The sequence below is a fragment of the Mirounga angustirostris genome, unplaced genomic scaffold (assembly GCF_029215605.1).
Source record: "Mirounga angustirostris isolate CCGP_5_RB_7025 unplaced genomic scaffold, mMirAng1.0.hap1 SCAF_7, whole genome shotgun sequence".
Lineage (NCBI taxonomy): Eukaryota > Metazoa > Chordata > Mammalia > Carnivora > Phocidae > Mirounga > Mirounga angustirostris.
In genome coordinates this window covers 119939976-119958933 of record NW_026991715.1, presented here as the reverse complement: position 1 = coordinate 119958933, position 18958 = coordinate 119939976, and the positions used below count along the sequence as shown (strand labels likewise).

General features: G+C 37.8%; 1 long non-coding RNA gene and 1 pseudogene across 2 annotated transcripts in view; one reads left to right on the top strand and one right to left on the bottom strand.

Moving 5' to 3' along the window:
- LOC129045363 (uncharacterized) overlaps positions 1-18958 on the top strand; it is a 400949-nt gene that overhangs the window by 158660 nt on the left and 223331 nt on the right. The window lies entirely within an intron of this gene.
- LOC123863764 (glyceraldehyde-3-phosphate dehydrogenase-like) lies at positions 16268-17537 on the bottom strand (annotated as a pseudogene). The gene has a single exon (XR_006795639.3). The product of XR_006795639.3 is annotated as a glyceraldehyde-3-phosphate dehydrogenase-like (transcript).

Genomic DNA, 18958 nt, shown 5'->3' with positions numbered 1-18958 from the left:
AAAGACAAATATTTTTCTTAGGACATATTCTAAGAGGAATTTACTACATGGAATTATTTATAGGCAATGATATTAGCAGCAATTTTGTTGAAGACAGAGAAATATTCATCGTATTGATACATAATATCCATACATGCCTTCCCACCTCCTGGTTGTTTGGTGAAGTTTTAATGGAATGTAACCTATATCCAGGAAAAGGCACACACACACAAATCATAAGTATAAAACTCAATGATTTTTCACAAAGTGAACACACCCATATTACCAGCTTTCAGATCATCAAAAAATAGAATATTAACCATTAGCCCCCAAGGCCCCTGTTCTGTTGTTCCCCTTGCTATCACAGTCCTCTTTCCCCAAATAATCACTATTGTGAATTCTTTTTAAAGATTTTATTTATTTATTTGAGAGAGAGAATGAGATAGAGAGAGCATGAGGGGGGCGGTCAGATGGAGAAGCAGACTCCCTGCTGAGGAAGGATCCCGATGCGGGACTTGATCCCGGAACTCTGGGATCATGACCTGAGCCGAAGGCAGTCGCTTAACCAACTGAGCCACCCAGGCACGCACTATTCTGAATTCTAACAGTATATATTAGTTTTGCTTGTGTGCTTACTCCTTTATATAGAAGGAGTGAGGCAGTAGGTAGGCTTCTGTGTCTAACTTCTTTCTCTCTGTTATGTTTGTGAGTTTTAGTGGTGTATTTGAGTATAGTTGTAGATCACCAATTTTCATTATTGTGTAGTTTTTCATTATAGGAATATAACACAATTTATATGTACATTCCACTGTGGATGGGGTAATTTCCAGTTTTTGGCAGTTATGAATAATGTTGCCATTATAAAGAGTGCTGTAGATGTCTGTTTGTGATGTATGTATACATTTTTGTTGAGTATATATCTAGGAGTAGAATTGCTTCATTCTAGTGCATCTATACACTCAGTTTTAATAAATACTGACAAGCAGGTTTTCATTTTATACCCTTCAGACAGTGTCTGAGAGTTCCATCTGCTTCCCATCCTTGCCAATACTTGGTATTGAGAGTCTTTCGTTTTAGCCATTTTGGTCAGTGTCAGGTAGCACCTTACAGTGATTTTAGTTTCTATTTCACTTATGACCAATGACATTGAATATTGTTTCCTATGTTTTTAAGCCATTTGGATGTTATCTTTTGTTGAATGTCTGTTCACATCTTGTGCCATTTTTTTTGCTTTTGTTTTGTTTTTTAAAGATTTTATTTATTTATTTGAGAGACAGAGCACAAACAGGGGGAGAGGCAGAGGGAGAGGGAGAAGCAGGCTTTCCAATGAGCAGGGAGCCCGACGCGGGGCTCGATCCCAGGACCCTGGGATCATGACCCGAGCTGAAGGCAGACGCTTAACGACTGAGCCACCCAGGTGCCCCTTGTGCCATTTTCTTATTGATTTGTCTGATATGGTCCTTTATTAGCAGTCAGTTTGAGGGCAGGGCCACTGACAGACCCCCAAGTACAGGGGTTCTACATTTTTGCTTACAAAGCAAGGCATACAGTTTAGATATTGGGCATTAATAGAGAAAAGTTAGTATTTTATTTTTAGTATCAATGAGGGTGATATAAATTACGACCTAGTAGAGGGTCCCTGTTATCCTGGTATAGGCTTGGACTGGAGAAATAACTATTCATAAAGACAACTCCATTCTGATAAGAATAGGTTGAGGCTTAGAAAGGAAACTTCCCATAGGGCTGGACAGCATGAGTTTGGCTGCAAAATATACTCTCTTCCTCTTTTCTTTCCTTCTTTCCTTCTTTCCTTCCTCCCTTCCTCCCTCCCTCCCTCCCTCCCTCCCTCCCTCCCTCCCTTCCTTCCTTCCTTCCTTCCTTCCTTCCTTCCTTCCTTCCTTCCTTCCTTCCTTCCTTCCTCCCTTCCTCCCTTCCAAATTATTTGTCTCAGTAATGAAAATTGTCTGCCAAAATGATGATTTTGGCACACATGATATGTAGATATTGAAGTATATTGAGACAAAGGCCTGTGGTTTATTGAGGTTAAAAATGGCATGAAGGTTTGAGGAGATAACCCATTTTGATCCCACACTGCTTCCTGCTCTTAGCCTATAAATGGCTCTTATCCTTTTTATGCTAAATGAATTAACATATGCTAAATATATAAAAGAGTGTTTGGCACCTAGTACTTGCTCAGTATATTTTGATTGTTGTTATTATTATTACCACATCATGTTTCTGCTGTCCCACGTTTTGCTCATGGTCCTTGAAATTGGACATAGTCTGTGAACTTACCTTATATTGTGTAACTTAACCTTCCAGTGCCACTTTGGACAAACTGTAGGAAAGCAGGTGTCTGATGTGTGAGATGATGTGGAGGCCCTCCTTTTCCCTCCCATCTGCTCCTGATCTTGTGCCTTCAGCTCAGGTCATGATCCCAGGGTCCTGGGATCGAGTCTCGCATCCGGCTCCTTGCTCAGTGGGGAGCCTGCTTCTCCCTCTGCCTGCCGTTCCCCTTGCTTGTGTTCACTGTCACTCTCTCTCTGACAAATAAAAAAAAAAAATCTTAGAAAAAATAAGTAAATGTTTGGTAGAATTCACTTGTGTAGCTGTCTGATCCTGGACTTTTATTTGTTGGGAGTTTTTTGATTACTGATTCAATTTCATTGCTGGTAGTTGGTCTGTTCAAATTTTGTATTTCTTCTTGCTTCAGTTTTGGTAGGTTATATGTTTCTAGGAATTTATCCATTTCTTCTAGATTGTCCAGTTTGTTGGCATATAATTTTTCATAATATTCTCTTAAAATCTTTTGTATTTCTGTGATGTCAGTTGTTCATTTCTGATTTTGTTTATTTGAGTCCTCTCTCTTATTTTTTGGATGAGTCTGGCTAGAGGTTTATCTTTCCAAAGCAGCAGCTCCTGGTTTCATTGATCTGTTCTATTGTTTTTTAAGTTTCTTTGTTTATTTCTGCTCTAATCTTTATTATTTCCTTCCTTCTGCTGGTTTGGGGTTTTATTTGTTCTTCTTTTTCAAACTCCTTTAGGTGTAAGGTTAGGTTGTGTATTTGAGATTTTTCTTGCTTCTTGAGGTAGGCCTGTATTTCTATGAACTTCCCTCTCAGAACTGCTTTTGCTGCATCCCAAAGATTTTGCACCATTGTTTTTTTCATTTTCATTTGTCTCTGTGTATTTTTTGACTTCTTTTTTGATTTCTTGATTGACCCATTCATTGTTTAGTAGCATGTTATTTAATCTCTGTATATTTGTGCTTGTTCCAGATTTTTTCTTGTGGTTGATTTCTAGTTTCATAGTGTTGTGGTTAAAAAAAGATGCATGGTATAACTTTGATCTTTTTGAATTTGTTGAGACTTGTTTTGTGCCTAATATGTGATCTATTCTGGAGAATGTTCCATGTGCACTTGAAAAGAATGTATATTTTTCTGTTTTAGGATGGAATGTCCTGAATATATCTATTAAATCCATCTGGTCCAGTATGTCATTCAAAGCCATGGTTTCCTTGTTGATTTTCTGTTTAGATGACCTATCCATTGATGTAAGTTGGGTTTTAAGGTCTCCTACTATTATTTATTGCTAGCAATTATTTCCTTTATGTTTGTTATTAACTTTTTATGTATTTGGGTGTTCCCATTTGGGGTGCATAAATATTTACAATTGTTATGTCTTCTTGTTGGATTGTTTCCTTCTGACAGTATAGTGTCTTTCTTTGTCTCTTGTCAGTCTTTGTTTTAAAGTCTACTTTGTCTGTTATAAGTATTGTCACTGCAGCTTTCTTTCCACATCCATTTGCATGATAAATATTTCTTCATTCCCTCACTTTCAATCTGCATGTGTCTTTAGGTCTAAAATGAATCTCTTGTAGGCAGCATATAGATGGGTCTTCTTTTTTTATCCATTCTGTCACCCAGTGTCTTTTGATTGAAGCATTTAGTCCATTTACATTCAAAGTGATCACTGACAGGTATGTATTTATTGACATTTTGTTATCTGTTTCATGGGTCTTTAGATCTTTTCCTTTCTACTCTTGTTCTCTTCTCTCACCATAAATTGGCTTTCTTTAGTGATATACTTGGATTCTTTCCTCTTTATTTTTTGCCTATCTATTACTGGTTTTTGATTTGTGGTTACCATTGGTTTGTATGTAACATCTTATGCATATAACAGTCTATATTAGGTTGATGGTTGCTTAAGTTTGAGCCCATTCTTTACTCCTCTTCTTCCCAAGTTTTAGGTATATGATGTCATACTTTATACTCTTATTTTGTGAGTCCCATGACTGATTTTTTTTTTTTTGTGAGTAAAGCGATAGAAGTTTATTAAGTAAAGACACAGAAAAAGCTCTCAAGAGTGAGGGATCCTGACAGGGTTGCCCCCTTGACTGATTTTTGCAGATATACTTAGTTTTATTGCTTTTGTGCTTCCTGCTTTTCTTACTTTTACTAATGATCTTTCCTTTCCACTCAAAGAGTCCCCTTAAACATTTCTTGTAGGGCTGATTCAGTGGTCATGAACACCTTTAACTTGTTTGTCTGGGAAACTATCTTTCCTTCTGTTTTGATTTCCTACCTTTTTAAAAAACCCTACCCCTGGGCACATGTGCTCTACTACTAGGTTGGTAAAAGAAAATTTAGTAATGTTAATTTTTAGGTGTTTTTCCCATAGAAACTCTGATGAGATGGAAACATATTTCATTCACTTATGACAAAACATCGAAAAAAACCTTTTTGTGTGTGTGGGTAAATTGGAAATTTTCTATTTTAAGTTGGACCAAATATTCATTTTGAATTAATGCCAAAAAAACCCAAAACCCAACCCTCACCCAATGGCTACACAAAAGCCAGCTAAATGAGTGTGTAGTCCTTTCTTGCTTGAGGTGTCAGCTGTGTTGGGTTCTGTGACAGAGTTGTGTTCTTGTCCTGCTTTCCACAGTCATACACTCTTTGCACAGTTAGCTGGCAGTGAGGGGAAGAAGGAGGCTACATCCCAAGGAGGGAATGCTAAGCAGGCTACTTACTTCCCAGATTTCACTACAAACTATGTGGTGATATGATTCAGGGTCAACATACCTCTCCAGAACTTGGGAGAAAACCAGGTAGCCTGAAAAAGGGCAATGGGTTGTGATTTGCTCCCATATGATGGATCTCTCATTTTGTCCTGTATGAAGTTAGACCAAGGGACCCATAATTGTGTAGCTTTACAATTGTAGGGATTTTGTGGAGGGGGTGTTGTATACACTGTGGCCCTAATGTATTTTCAAGATGCTCAGAGTCTTAAATGTAATAATTCATTCATATGGCTTGAACATGTCAACATTTGGGAGCCACCCCTCATAAAATGCAAACATCTAGGACACAGTTTTGGATTATTATTTATTTTACAAATTCTAGAAGACAATGCTAGAGCAAGAGATTTATAGTTCTCACTACTGACAGTCCCCAGGTTGACAGGAGGTTTGACTTAAGATTCTTCAACTTTATGATGGTGCAAAAGTGATACCCCTTCAGTAGAAGCTATACTACTTGAATTTTGATATTTTCCCAGGCTGGTGATATGTGGTATGATACTCTTTCATGATGCTGGACAGCAGTAGTGAGCTACATTTCCCAGTCAGTCATGTGATCATGAGGATAAACAACGGATACACTTACAACCATTCTTTCCCCCTATGGCCATTCTGTTTTCCACTTTCAGTATAGTATTCAGTAAATTACATGAGCTGTTTAGCACTTTATTATAATATAGGCTTTGTGTTAGATGATTTTGCCCAACTGTAGGCTCATGTAAATGTTCTGAGCACATTTAAGGTAGGCTAGGCTAAGCTATGATGTTTGGTAGGTTAGGTGTATTAAATGCATTTTTGACTTAATGATATTTTCAACCATGATGGGTTTATCAAGACATCAACTCATCATAAGTTGAGGAATATCTGTGTATCACTCTTTGCAAATTGCACAGGTAGATTAAGAAGGGGCACAACAAAAAGAATCTTCCATCATCTGTTCTTTCATTCATCTAACAGATGTGTTTAGGTACCTACTGCATCCGCAAAGAGGCAGGATGGTCTGAATGATTGTGTGATTGTGAAAGATATGTTTTGTAGTGAGGTTTCAGCCATGGTGATTATATTAAAACTGAGGAAAAAATCATATGGTTCACGGTATGAAGGATCTAAAGATTCTTTATTTGTTTTCAAAGACATTTATTATGTTTAATGTAAGTATTTCAAAGTGCTCAAAGACATCTATAGTTCCTTTAACAGGCAATTGCTTTTAGAAGCAACCAGACTGAAAATCTTGTTTTCCTAGCCTAAGCAGAAAAATGTAACAGTTATATGACAGTTGAAATAAAGGAGACTAGATCCTGGTGAATCAGACTCCATAGGACATCTAGGACATGATGGATCATGTCTATGATGGATCATAACTATACACACATAGTTATGTAATGGAAGATATACTAAAAAGCCTAGGGGGCTTCATGGAGTCACAAACCAGGGTCAGCCAAGCCATTGAAGTAAAGGTGCTAGCCAAATTTGAAAATTAATTTTAAAATGAGGTGGCTACTAGGATGTTTAACTTACATGAGATAAAGAATTTATACATTTAGGTAACAGAAAGCATGTTAGTGTATGTCGAATTTTTTTTTCCTATTTTTTCTTGCATCATTTCTATGTATATGTTACATTTAGCTACTTTAGAATGATAATTCCAAATAATATCTTGAATGAAATATAAAAATTTATTGCATTATATAGTTTGTGTCCTGTCCCCTTCCCCCCAGAATTTTAACCATCAATGCCTATGCTTTCACCGCAGATCTTTAATTACAGGGCATATATTGTTTCAGAAAGCAACTTAAAATAGAGCCATCTAGTGGCAACTAACCTGACTTACAGTCATGTGACTTCAATCAATAGAAGCTGGGGCTAAGGAGTTCAATTTACTTGATTTTCAGATTACTTGAATATCACAAGAATCTGTATGTTAATATTGTGTTTAAACACTGGAAACATTTACTGTGAAGTATGATGTGGGCAAATAAAAGCATAGCTATTGTGTTATACATGAGCTCTCTATAGGCCATTGGGAAATACTTGTTCAGTGTTGTTTATTTTGGAAATATTCATTTCAGTTAAAGGTTATGTACTTAATCACTGCTCTGTTTGAATTTTTTTCCTTTTGATGTAATAAGCCATTCAGCTCAATGAAATTTATTTTTAATTTAAGTAGACAGAGACTTCAAAGAAAAGAGGGTGGGGTTGCAACAGAGTGAGAAAAGATGGCCAAGTTGATACAAAAAGTAGCAAAACAGTGTAGGAAAATATCAACATGTCTTGCACAATCACTGAAAATGTGTCAGTAAGAGTGAAGTCATTGTGAATAGGTACAAAAGTAGCTGAAATAAATCATGTAAGAAAATGTGGTGGAAGTCCTAAACCCAACCTATCTCTTATAGGAAAACATTAAGAGATAAGACCTTTAGTGTCTGAAAATTAGTTCAAATTACAATAAAGCAAAAATATTTCTTGTAGTGGGATATTTTCAGTCATAAAATTTAGCCATCTGGAATTATTTTTAAAAGACTATACCATTAAATCTTTTGAAATAGAGAATTTTCTTTTTAATGGGAAATCTGTATTTGATTGTAAAGATGGAACACTATGTCCTTCACCTGGATATTCTTGAGTTGTAGACGTAACCTATAGTAGAGGCTGGGATTCCAGTAAATTTATTTCAGGCATGAAGGCCTGGAGGAATAAATGCATACATGTGAGTAGAGGAGTGTAAGAATGTGATATCCACTTCTATCATAATGCATTCCACGTAAGTGATACCATCAGACTCCTTGTTTTATTGCTATGATGCTGTGAAGATGGAATAAGTAAATGACTGCTGTAATTAGCTATTGGCAAATCAGACTGTGTAATGAGATGCAAAATAGCTCAGTGGCAAGTTTACACAATAAATGTCTGCCAAAGGACAATATTTTGCTTTTTCACAGGAAAGGGAATCATGTTCCACTCTAAGATAACATGAGCCTATAATACATGGAACAAATTTAAGAGAAGAATCAGAAATTAAAATATAAGTCCCATATATTTTAAAGGGGACTCTGTTCTAATTTTTTTGTTTAGAGGTCTTCAAGAGGTTAGTAAGTGATGGTCAGTGCTGGTATGTTTTCAGCTGAGGTCAACAGTTTGTAAGATAAACCAGAAAGGTGGCATAGGACTTATGAAAACTGATAAGATGAAGATTTGGTCTCTGGTTACAGAGAGAGTGGACTTTTTTTTTTTTTTTAAGATTTTATTTATTTATTTGACAGAGAGACAGCGAGAGCAGGAACACAAGCAGGGGGAGTGGGAGAGGGAGAGGGAGAAGCAGGCTTCCCGCTGAGCAGGGAGCCCGATGTGGGACTCAATCCCAGGACCCTGGGATCATGACCTGAGCCGAAGGCAGATGCTTAATGACTGAGCCACCCAGGCGCCCTTGAGAGTGGACTTTTTTAGCTGTACCCACAGACAGTGCCTTTCCTCATAGCTCATTGCTGAGATTCTGGCAGGGCTGGAGACTTTTAAAAGGTTGAATGGGGGAATGAAAGGTTGTGAATGAGTTGCTTTTGAAATATTCTCTGATAGAAACCTCTAAAGATTTCATTCATTTTTTCCCCTAGGATCCTCAGCTTTCTCAATGATATTTATAAGACTTTTCATTTTCTATATTATCAGTAACATTAGATATCTGAAACACCTGTGGTGGCTATTGAGAGAATAGGAAGAAGTTGGGGGTGGTATTTTGGGGGATTCACTCATATCTATGGTATATGTGTAAGTGAAGCTGAGCATTTCCCAATGACTGCCTGATTAATATTGGTAATTAATTTTTTCCTTTTTTTAAAAATTGTAATTCCAGTATAGTTAACATACAGTGTTATAGGAGGAGTTAAGATGGCAGAGGAGTAGGGGACCCTAAACTTGTCTCATCCCTTGAACACAGCTAGATAGTTATCAAATCATGTTGAATCCCCAAGAAATCAATCGGAAGTGTGAGAGAACAAAAACTGGCAGTCTATAAGTAGAAAAGTGACCACTTCTTGGAAGGTAGGAGGTGCAGGAGTTGACTTGGAAATATAGCTATGGGTATGGTAGCAGGGAGGGACATCTGTTTGTGGAAGCTACTGCAAAGTATCATAAGCAGCAGAGCACAAAATCTGAACTTTCAGAAGTCTGCTACTGTGGGGGACGTGCCTTAAAGGTGCTCAGGTGGCAAAGCAGGGCAGAGTCCCTGAGTATCTCCTGGTTGCAAGAAGAACAGGCGGTGCCAACGTGCTGCCCTGTTCCTAGGCACAGAGGAGTGTGGAAGCTGGCTGAAAGCAGTGAGTCTTGGTGCCCGGCTTTCTGTTCTGTGACTGCTTTCCTGGGACAGGCCAGCAAATGGCAAAAGTGCAGTGAGACATCTCCCCCCCCCCCCACCAGAGGACAATGCACCTCTGCCCCACAGGAGTCCCTAAAATTTGGAGTTTTCAAACTCAGGCATGGGCTTGAGATAAAAAAGCTCAGACACAGGCAGGGTGAACACAGGGTTCTGATGGAAACCGGGGCACAAGAGGGGTGATTGCTCCTCTGTGAGGGCTCCCTGAAGAGTAGGGGTGTGAACTTTAAGCTCCAGGGCTATAGAGTGTGGCACCACTCTTGTTATTAGTTTTTCATTTATTTTCTTATTTTTTCAATCCTTTTTAAAATTTATTATTTAAAAATTTTTATTCATATATATTTTTACATTATATATTATTTTGTTGTTTATTTTATTTATTTTATATTTTTGGATCTAGATTCTTCTAACAAGCAGACCAGAACACACCCAGGATCCAATTTTTTTGTTTGTTTTCTTTGTTTGTTTGTTTTTGTTTGTTTTTTGTTTTCTTTCTTCTTTTCTTTTCTGGGCAAAATGGTAAGACAGGGAAATTCATCCCAAAGAAAGAACAAGAAGTAGAACTCACAGCCAGGGATTTAATCAATACAGATATAAGTAAGGTGTTGGAACTAGAATTTAAAACAACAATTATAAGGTTACTAGCTGGGCTTGAAAAAAGAACAGAAGACCCTAGAGAATCCCTTACTGCAGAGATAAACGAATTAAAATCTAGTCAGGCTGAAATTAAAAATGCTATAACTGAGATGCAAACCCAAATGGATGCTATAAAAACAAGGATGGACGAAACAGAGGAGCAAATCAGAGATACAGAAGATAAAATTATGGAAAATAATGAAGCTGAAAAGAAGAGGGAAAGAAAGTTAATGGATCACAAAGGTAGAATTAGGAAACTCAGCGACTTATTAAAATGTAATAACATTCATATCATAGGAGTCCCAGAAGATGGAGAGAAAAAGGGACAGAAGGCTTATTCAAACAAATTATAGCTGAGAACTTCCCTAATCTGGGGAAGGAAACAGGCATTCAAGTCCAAGATGCACAGAGAATGCCTCTCAAAATCAACAAAAACAGGTCAACACCAAGACACATCATAGTGAAACTTGCAAACAATGATAAAGAGAACTCTGAAAGGAGCTAGGGACAAAAGGTCCTCAATCTACAAGGGTAGATACAAAAGGTTAGCAGCAGATCTGTCCACAGAAACTTGGCAGGCCAGAAGAGAGTGACAGGAAACATTCAATATGCTGAATGGGAAAGATATGCGGCCAAGCATTCTTTATCCAGCAAGGCTGTCATTCGGAATAGAAAGAGAAATAGTTTCCCAAACAAAAAAATAAAGGAGTTCATGACCACTAAACCAGCCCTGCAAGAAATTTTAAGGGGGACTCTGAATGGAGACAAAAAGACCAAAAGCAACAAAGACTAGAAAGGACCAGAGAACATCACCAGAAACACAAACTCTACAGGTAATACAGTGGCAGTAAATTCGTATCTTTCAATAATCACTCTGAATGTAAATGGGTTAAATCCTTCAATCAAAAGACAGAGAGTATCAGAATGGATAAAAACCAAGATCCATCTATATGCCTACAAGAGACTCATTTTAGACTTAACGATCATTGTGGGTCTGTTCAAATTTTCTATTTCTTCCTATTTCAGTTTTGGTAGTTTGTAAGTTTCCAGGAATTTGTCCATGTCTTCCAATTGCCCACTTTGTTGGCATATAATTTTTCATAGTATTCTCTTATAATTGTTTGTATTTCTTTGGTGTTGGTTGTGGTCTTCCCTCTTTCATTTGTGATTTTATCTATTTGGGTCCTTTCTCTTTCCTTATTGATAAGTTTGGCTAGGGGTTCATCAATTTTATTAATTATTTCAAAGAACCAGCTTAGTTTTGTTAATTTGTTTTACTGGGTTTTTTTTGTTTGGTTGTTTGTTTCTATATCCATTATTTCTGTTCTAATCTTTATTATTTCCCTTCTGCTAGCTTTAGGCTTTATTTGCTATTCTTTTTCTAGCTCCTTTAGTGTAAGGTTAGGTTGTATATTTGAGATTTTACTTGCTTCTTGAGGTAGGTCTGTATTGCAATATACTTCCCTCTTAGGATGGCCTTTGCTGCATCCCAAAGGTTTTGTATTGTCGTGTTTTCATTTTCATTTGCTTCCACATATTTTTTTATTTCTTCTTTAATTTCTGGTTAACCCATTCATTCTAACCCATTCATTCATTAACCCATTCATTCAGGATGTTCTTTACCTCCATGTATTTGAGATCTTTCAAATTTTCTCTTGTGGTTGAATTCAAGTTTCATAGTGTTGTGGTCTGAAAATATGCATGGTATGATCTCGATCTTTTTGTACTTGTTGGGGGCTGATTTGTGATCCAGTATGTGATCTCTTCTGGAGAATGTTCCATGTGCACTCAAAAAGAATGTATATTCTGCTGCTTTAGGGTGAAATGCTCTGAATATATCTGTTAAGTCCACCCAATCCAACGTATCATTCAAAGCGATTGTTTCCTTGTTGGTTTTCTGCTTAGATGATCTGTCCACTGCTGTAGGTGGGATGTTGAAGTCCCCTACTATTATTGTATTATTGTATTGTATTATTATCAGGGAGTTTTTTTACATTTATTATTTGAACAGACCCACAACCAGTAAAGAAATTGAATCTCCCAGCAAACAAAAGTCCTGGGCCAGATGGCTTCCCAGGATAATTCTACTGGACATTTAAATGTGAATTAATATTTATTATTCTCAAACTGTTTCAAAAAGTAGAAATGGAAGGAAAACTTCCAAACTCATTCTATGAAGCCAGCATTACCTTGATTCCAAAACCAGACAAAGACCCCTAAAAAGGAGAACTACAGGCCAATATCCGTGTTGAACATGGATGCAAAAATTCTTAATAAAATGTTAGCAAATGGAATTCAACAATACATTAAAAGAATCCCTCACCATGATCAAGTGGGATTTATTCCTAGGCTGCAAGAGTGGTTCAGTATTCACAAATTAATCAATGTGATACACCACAATAATAAAAGACAGGATTAGAACCATATGATTCTGTCAATAGATACAGGAAAAGCTTTTGACAAAATACAGCATCCATTCTTGATAAAAAAAGCCTCAACAAAGGAAGGATGGATGGAATAGACCTCAACATCATAAAGGCCATATATGAAAGACACACAACTAATATCTGAGAAAAACTGAGAGCCTTTTTCCTGTGGTTTGGGAAAAGACAAGGATGTCCACTCTCACCATGACTATTTAACATAGTACTGGAAGTCTTAGTCTCAGCGATCAGAAAATAGAAAGAACTAAAAGCCTTCCCAATTGGCAAGGAAGAAGTCAAACTTTCACTATTTGCAGATGACATGATACTGTATGTAGAAAACCTGAAAGATTCAACCAAAAAACTGCCAGAACTAATACAGGCATTCAGCAAAGTTGCAAGATATAAAATCAATGTGCAGAAATCTGCTGCATTTCTATATACCAATAATGAAGCAGCAGAAAAAGAAGTCAGGAAATTGATCCCATTGAAATTGCACCAAAAACAACGATACCTAGGAATAAACCTAACTAAAGAGGTAAAAGATCTGCACTCTGAAAACTAAAGAACACGTATGAAAGAAATGGAAGAGGACACAAAGAAGTGGAAAAGCACTCCATGCTCATGGATTAGAGGAACAAATATTGTTAAAATGTCTATACTACCCAAAGCAATCTACATATTTAATGCAATCCTCATCAAAATACCACCAGCATTTTTCACAGAGTTAGAACAAATAATCCTAAAATCTGTATGGAACCACAAAAGATCTCAAATAGCCCAAGTGATCTTGAAAAAGAAACACAAAACTGGAGGCATCATGATTCTGGATTTCCAGCTGTATTACAAAGCTGTAGTCATCAAGACAGTATGGTACTGGTACAAAAACAGATACATAGATCAATGGAACAGAATAGAAAACCCAGAAATGGACCCACAACTATATGGTCAACTAATCTTTGACAAAGTAGGAAAGAAATTCTGATGGAAAAAAGTATCTTCAACAAATGATGTTGGGAAAAGTGGACAGCCACATGCAGAAGAATGAAACTGGACCACTTTCTTATATGATACACAAAAATAATTTCAAAATGGATGAAAGACCTAAATATGAGACAGAAAACTATCAAAATCCTAGATAAAAACAGAGGCAGAAACTTCTTTGACCTCGGCCATAGCAACTTCTTACTAGACGTGTCATCAGAGGCAAGGGAAACAAAATAAAAAATGAACTATCGGGACTTCATCAAGATAAAAAGCTTCAGCACAGCAAAGGAAACAATCAGTAAAACTCAAAGGCAGCCTATGGAATGGGAGAAGATATCTGCAAATGACATATCTTCTAAAGGGTTAGTATCCAAAATCTGTAAAGAATTTACTAAACTCAACACCCCAAAAACAAATAATCCTGTTATGAAATGGGCAGAAAACACAAATAGACACTTTTCCAAAGAAGACATGCAGATGGCCAACAAACACCTGAAAAGATGCTCAACATCAGTCATCACCATGGAAATACAAATCAAAAGCACAATGAGATTACCACCTCACATCTGTCAGAATGACTAAAATCAAAAAGATAAGAAACAAAATGTATTGGCAAGAATGTGGAGAAAAATGAACCCTCATGCACTCTTGGTAGGAATGCAGACTGGTGCAGTCACTGTACCTGTGGAAACAATATGGAGGTTCCTCAAAAAGTTAAAAATAGAACTTACTCTATGATCCAGCAATTACACTACTAGGTATTTATCCAAAGGTTACAAAAATACAGATTTGAAGGAGTACATGCACCCCTATGTTTATAGCAACATTATCAACAATAGTGAAACTATGGAAAGAGCCCAAATGTCCATTGACTGATGAATGGATAAAGAAGATGTGGTATATATACACAATGGAATATTATTCAGCCATCAAAAATAATGAAATCTTGCCATTTGCAACAATGTGGATGTAACTAGAGTGTATTATGCTAAGTGAAATAAGTCAGAGAAAGACAAATACCACATGATTTCACTCATACGTGGAATTTAAGAAAGAAAACATACGGGAAAGGGGAAAAGAAAAAAAGGAGAGAGGGAAACAAACCACAAGAGACTCTTAAGGGTAGACAATAAAGTGAGGATTGATGGAGGGAGGTGGGTGGGAGATGGGCTAGATGGGTGATGGGGATTAAGGAGGGTACTTGTTGTGATGAGCACTGGGTGTTGTATGTAAGTGATGAATCACTGAATTCTATTCCTGAAACCAATATTGCACTGTATGTTAACTAGCTAAAATTTGAATAAAAAACCATGCAGTGTTATATTAGTTTCAGATGTACAGTATAGTGATTCAACAATTTTGTACATAGTGCTCATCAAGTAAGTGTACTCTTTAATCTCCATCACCCGTTTCACCCATCCCTCCACCTACCTTCCCACTGGTGACCATCAGTTTGGTAATTCTTTTTTTTTTTAACTAATTTTTTTTTAAAGATTTTATTTATTTATTTGACAGAGAGAGACACAGCGAGAGAGGGAATACAAGCAGGGGGAGTGGGAGAGGGAGAAGCAGGCTTCCCGCTGAGCAGGGAGCCCGATGTGGGCCTCGATCCCAGGACCTGGAATCATGACCTGAGCCAAAGGCAGACACTTAATGACTGAGCCACCCAGGCGCCCCTTTAACTAATTTTTGATAGTTGTAATTTTAAGCTTGATTTTATTTTTTTATTTTTTAATCCTAAATATTTTGTTAAATGTATTTTAGCATCCCTTAAAATGATTTAAAAGTAGCTTCATTTTTGATGTGATATATTACTGATAGATCCTCCAATATTACACAACATTGTCTCCTTGGAAGAATGTCTAAAACTAAAGATCTTCGAGTGAAGTCTTTGGAAGTAGTACTGAGCTTTAGATAATGCTAACGGAATCCAATTAAACTCTCCTAATACATTTTCTTCTCTCACAGCAGGAACTTCACAATGTGATCTTGGTTAAGGATGAGCACTGGCCCTAAAAGGAGAGGGTTCTATTGAAAGGGTCTATGCACTCTTCCTCTCCTACATTCCCTGAAGAGCCAGCAAAACATATTTTAATTAGGGAAATTTCTGCCACATTTGAAAAATACCCTAAACATAAGATTAGGCATTGTGGCACTATGTATTCAGACTCTATACTGAGAAACAGTAATTAAGCTTGACTTCAAGCTTAACATTTTAAGTTTATCCATGGATAGGAAATGTTTGTAATGCTTTTTCATATTCACCATTCTTATGAAATGTCTATGCATGTTTTAAAGTCATAATATCAAGGAATCTTAAATAATCTTGTCTGACACACTTGGGTGAAAAGGTTAACTAACTTGTCTACAATCATGCACATAGAAAATATAAATGTTTCTGACTTGAAGAGAAATAGAAAAATAGCCATAAAGTTCCCCAAAAGTTCAACATTTGAGTAATAGTTCTGTCAGAGACTTTGCTTAACATGATTTTAAAACTTTACTCACATATATCCAAATATTATTGACTTAACTTTAAAAGTTTGGTTGTGTGGAAATGAGTCTGATATTTGAGAAACTCAAATATCTTATCTAGGATTAAAACAGTTCCATGAAAAAGAATATGAGACAAAATTAGAAAAGAGACTATTAGGGCTATTTTAGAATGAAATATAAATCTTTTAATAATTATTTAGAAAGTTTAATGCTTCTGATAACATTTCCTTATATGTAAAACTATTTAGACAATGTTATATCTAGATAGTATTCAAAATATATATATATATATATTTTTTGGCTGGGTACAGTATACTTTATTGATGGTACATGACAAGGTAGGGCTCCCCAAGCCCTTCCCCTTCTTCAGGGGGTTTGGGATGGAAATGGTGGAGGTTGGGAGATTCTCAGTGTTTTGGGGGATAAGTTGGGGCAGGGACTCCCCAGTAGCTGAGGGCCTCTCTCTTCCTCTTGCTCTCGCTGGGGCTGGTGGTCCAGGGGGCTCTTACTCCTTGGAGGCCATGTGGACCATAAGGTCCACCACCCGGTTGCTGTAGCCAAATTCATTGTCATACCAGGAAGTGAGCCTGACAAAGTGGACGTTGAGAGCAATGCCAGCCCCAGCATCGAAGGTGGAGGAGTGGGTGTCACTTTTAAAGTCGCAGGAGACAACCTGGTCCTCAGTATACCCTAGGATGCCCTTGAGGGGGCCCTCTGATGCCTGCTTCACCACCTTCTTGTTGTTGTATTTGGCAGCTTTCTCCAGGTGGCAGGTCAGATCCACGACGGACACTTTGGGGGTGGGGACACGGAAGGCCATGCCAGCAAGCTTCCCGTTTAGCTCAGGGGATGACCTTGCCCACTGCCTTGGCAGTGCCAGTGGAAGCAGGGATGATGTTCTGGGCAGCCCCTCGGCTGTTGCACCACAGCTTCCCAGAGGGGCCGTCCACCGTCTTCTGGGTGGCAGTGATGGCATGGACGGTGGTCATGAGTCACTCCATGATGCCGAAGTTGTCATGGATGACCTTGGACAGAGGAGCCAAGCAGTTGGTGGTGCAGGAGGCATTGCTGACAATCTTGAGGGAGTTGTCATACTTCTCATGGTTCACACCCATCACCAACATGGGGGCATCGGCAGAAGGAACAGAGATGATGACCCTTTTGGCCCCACCCTTCAAGTGAGCCCCAACCTTCTCCATGGTGGTGAAGACCCCAGTGGACTCCACAACACACTCAGCACCAGCATCATCCCATTTGATGTTGGCGGGATCTCACCCCTGGAAGATGGAGATGGACTTTCCATTGATGACAAGCTTCCCGTTCTCAGCCTTGACTATGCCGTGGAATTTACCATGGGTGGAATCATACTGGAACATGAAGACCATGTAGTTGAGGTCAATGAAGAGGTCATTGATGGGGACAATATCCACTTTGCCAGAGTTAAAAGCAGCCCTGGTGACCAGGGGCCCAATACGGCCAAATCCGTTCACTCCGACCTTCACCATCGTGTCTCGGGGACGCAGCTGGCACTGCACCAGAAGATGCGGCTGTCTGTCGAATGGGGAGGAGCAGAGAGCCTCAAAATATTTTTAAATGTAATATTCTTAAATTCAGTTTTGCTATGAGAAAATCACATCAAAATTCAGAAACAGTGTTGTTGTGGGGGAAAAGCCCATTTTAGATTCTAGGCTTAAAAACTTAAATTATACATTGAGAAATCTATATTACACATTTAAAAATGATTACGATGAAACTATTTATGGCTTTATTATTGTACTAATTTGATATTGCTGCTATAACAAATTGCCACAAACTTAGTGTTGTTACACAAATTCGTTATCCTATAGTTCTGGAGATCAGAAGTTGAAAATGGGTTTCCAGTGAAGGTGTTAGCAGGGTTGTTTCTTCTGGAGGCTCTGGGAAATCATGTTTCTTTGCCATTTCCAGCTTCTAGAGGCTGTCCGCACTTCTTGACTTGTGGTCCCTTCCTTCCTCTTCAAAGCCAGCAATGGCAGGTTAGGCCTTTCAAATCAAATCAGATCACATCAAATCACTGTGAGTCTGACTCTTCTTCCTCTCTTTTCTTGCCTCCTTCCAGGACCCTTCTGATTATATTGAGCCCACCTAAGTAATCCAGGATCATCTTTCTATTTTAAAGTCAGCTAGTTAGCAACCTTAATTCCATCTCCAACCTTAGTTCCCCTCTGCCATGTAAGATATCATATTTATAGGTTCCAGGGGTTAACATGTAGAGCTCTTTGTGTGTGTGTGTGTTTGGGGGTTCATTATTCTGGCTACCATGATTATTATCAATTTAACTTTTCTAGTTCATGAGACACTATAAATTTCACTTAGGGATCTGAGAGGGTGAAATAGAAAATGAAAATCTGTGTAGAGTTGGGTCAGTTACGAGATTAGAGGCATGTTAAGTAAGAAATACTAATAAGGTAGAAGAGATGAGCTGGGCTGTAGTCTGCTTGTGCTCCTAGGGGCTAACTGGTCTGTTCGATCCATTGGGCTACTGCTAATGTTCACCAATATATTGTAGATCTGAATGCCATCCCAATCAAAGTTCATATTCTTTCTAACTCAGTAATCATAAAAATGCTACCTAAAAATCATATAGTAGTTTTAAAAATGGAAGTAAAATTTTCTTTCATTTTGATAAGTCCCTTATTGATACAGGTGCTAACCCTATTTTCTCCTTAGATCTTGTAGATAAAATGTGAAATGAAAGTTTGCAGTGGTATAATGTCAGTATTTCTTAACCTTGTAATTTGTTACATTTGAGACCCTAGACTTGAATGTTGTCTCTTCTGCTTCTTCTGGCCAACTTGGTTATTTAGCAAATGGACTGAGAGCCCAAGGCTCGACCACATCATAGGAGAGAGGTAGGACTATGGTCACATTTCAGAATGGCATGAGACTTGGTTTTACCAGGGCAGGAGAGAAAGTAGGATTTTAAAAAGAGGTGGAAACAAAAGGAAAAGC